The sequence below is a fragment of the Durio zibethinus genome, chromosome 5 (genome assembly GCF_047325235.1).
Source record: "Durio zibethinus cultivar Kanyao isolate XHJ-2024 chromosome 5, ASM4732523v1, whole genome shotgun sequence".
Taxonomy (NCBI): domain Eukaryota; kingdom Viridiplantae; phylum Streptophyta; class Magnoliopsida; order Malvales; family Malvaceae; genus Durio; species Durio zibethinus.
Window position 1 is genome coordinate 22,528,645 of NC_143166.1, and position 2,973 is coordinate 22,531,617.

At 30.4% G+C, this 2,973-nt stretch overlaps 1 non-coding gene across 1 annotated transcript; it reads right to left on the reverse strand.

Annotated features, from left to right (window-relative positions):
- Nucleotides 1-2,632: 2,632 nt before the first annotated feature.
- On the reverse strand, nt 2,633-2,739 carry LOC149518838 (small nucleolar RNA R71). Its single transcript, XR_016342556.1, has one exon. It is a non-coding gene; the product is annotated as a small nucleolar RNA R71 (small nucleolar RNA).
- Between the last annotated feature and the right edge of the window lie 234 nt (nt 2,740-2,973).

A 2,973-nucleotide genomic window follows, 5' to 3' on the forward strand; every position in this document is an offset into this window, starting at 1 on the left:
CTATGAGATACATGTCATATTATGCATATCTATTATTATCAAAGGCATTCTTTATCTATGAGATTGTATACACATGATTAATATTACTTACTTCTTATAGATAAAGTCCATGGAATAAATATGCTTTGCAAGGAAATTACAGTGAAATTGCAATTATGAGATCATCCTTGCATTAAAGCATTATTCCTAAATTATTCTTAGTCAATACTTAGTCAAGAAAAGACATTGATAAATGTTGTTGAGACCGACAGATGGTTATGTTATTATTTATGAAGCAAGCAACTAATCTCATAAATTAAAGTTTGGGTAAAACTTGAGCTAAATGTGGGTGTTTGTTATAAGAACAAATTCACTGAACATGACCCGAGATGAGAATGTTATACGGTAATTCACATAGTGTCTATAGCTATAATCTCATATGATGGTTGCATAAGTGATCATATGACTTAAGATTACTTATGATCTTATATGATAATGTTATATTTTGACTTATGGTTTAACCAAGAATGTTATAGTCAAGTATTGATAGCACCAAAATACATAGAGTTTATACATGTCAAAATGGTACTAAAATTTAAAATTTTGGATGATTTTAGTGCTTTTCATGTTGTTTTCATGGCTTTAGTTTTTTTTTTAAGGTCAATACTTCTATTCCATGTAAGCCATGCATGCAAGCATGCAAGGACATATTCGGCCTAATAATGGAAGCTTAATGCCACCCATCATATTCATGTAATTTCGAGCTAACTTAGACTCCACATTTGATCAAGATAGAATTTTAAGACAAACATGCTTTCTTTACTTAGCCATGAAGAAAATGTAGTACATACAGACTTTATCATATTCGACCATGTGAAAGAGAAGGAGAAATTCAAGTCTATGGACTCTACAAGCTTAATCCATTTCGCCAAAGAAGATCTTATCCAAGGAGGACTCTTTTGCTTAGCATTGAAGAATTTCAAGACACCAAGAACTCTTCTCTATTTGGCCTAGAGTGGTTGTGCTCATGATAGACTCTTTAGCTTATTCAATGAAGAATTTTGATAAAGCAAGGGATGTGCAAGATAATTATCAAGATAATTGAAGAAAAATCAAAATATTCTTGAAATCCCAAGCTTTAGCCAAATCCAAGAGTAAAGATTTATCAAGAATGAAGCAAGCATTGATCAAAGGGCCAAGATTGCACCATCCAGACCCTATTCGGCCAAGCATGCTTCAACTTGCAGAAGTCCTATTTGACTATGATTTTTAAGAAAATGAATATAAGCTTATCACCTAGAGTTTGAATTTGAAAATACAACTTGTAATTCTCACCCTTTTGGCTAAATCCCACTCTATAAATAGAGAGGCTATTCACTTCATTCCATCATCCTATTCCTCACTTCTCTTCTCTTCTTTAGTTTTTAGTTTTTAGTTCTTAGTTCTTTTATTTTTTGAGTTGAGTTACAGGCTTAGGTAACAAATATTTTCCAACAATAAAGCTTTATTCTCTAAATTCATTTTCAATTAAGAAGTTTTTCATTCAAGATCTTTTTTTTCTTATTTCTAAAATTTAAATCTTGTTTTCTTTAAATTTGGCAAAGCAATATTTAGTTTTCAAGATCCGAGATCTTTTATTTTCTTTACAAGATTCGCCCATCGCTTTTTTCTTTATTGTTATTTAAGTTGTTTTCATGCAATTTCCATTTTCTTTACAAGCATTTGGCTATTGCTTTTTTTTTTTTGTTTTGCAATCTTTTAATTACTGTTTTATTAAATTTAGTTTTTGGTATTAGTCTTTTACTTCCCAAGGTGAAGTTAAAAACCCTACCACACATTGTCTTTAATCTTTACTTAATCCTTGTAACCCTAAAACCTTAATTTTTCTTCTGTTTAGATAAAAGCTATTAAGCTTTCACCTTTGGTACTTATAAGCAAGCCAGCATTCTATTCTATAATCCTTGAAGAGATGATGTTGGAATACTTCACTTTATTACTTGATTTATGCACTTACAAGCGTTATACTCAAGCTGTTGCCAGGGATTATAGTGGCATTCGCAATATCAATAAAAAATACCTAAGCTTTTATAATCAAAACTTTTTTCTTTTGTTTATTTATTTATTTTTTTACTTTTCTTTGATCTTTTCTTATTTGCATACGTAGATCCAAAAGTGTTAACTTAGCTCTTGTTGATTAATAAATCGAAAAAACCTTTAAAAGAAGAAGAAAAGAGCAATCAACACTATTTATATATATTCTAATGGCAAATGCAAATAAAAAAGGTAAAAAATTTTGATGGACTATACAATTTCCAATGCAGATGGTTTTCAACCATCCATTAGAAAGCTAGCTATTAAAACTAACAACTTTGAGATAAAGCCTTTAATTATACAAATGGTCCAAACTTCTGTACAATTTGGAGGATTATCAAGCGATGATCCAAATCTCCACCTTTCTAATTTTCTTGAATCAGGCTACATTTTTCGTTATAATGGTGTTTCTAATAAAGCTATAAGACTAAGATTGTTTCCTTTTTTACTCAAGGACAAGACAAAAAGTCGGTTATCTCCTCTACCAAATAGTTCGATCACAACTTGAGATGATTTGGTCAAAAAATTCTTATCAAAGTTTTTCCCACCAGCAAAGATTACAAAGCTAAGGAATGAGATCATCACTTTTTTGGAAGCTGATGGTGAAACTTTATATGATGGATGGAAAAGATTTAAAGAATTGTAAAGAAAATGCCCATATCATGGGCTACACTAGTAGTTTTAGATTTAGATATTTTACAATGGTCTCATACCACCCATAAGAACCACTTTAGATTTATCTATTAAAAGGGTTGTAATGGACAAGACTCTTGAGAAAGCAAATGAGCTCATAAAAAAAATGGTTGCTAAAAATTACTAGTGGGGCAAGGAAAGAAAGATTAGTAAAAAGTCTTTTGGTTTATTTAAGGTTGGTGCTATTACTTCTATTAACTCTTAATTAGC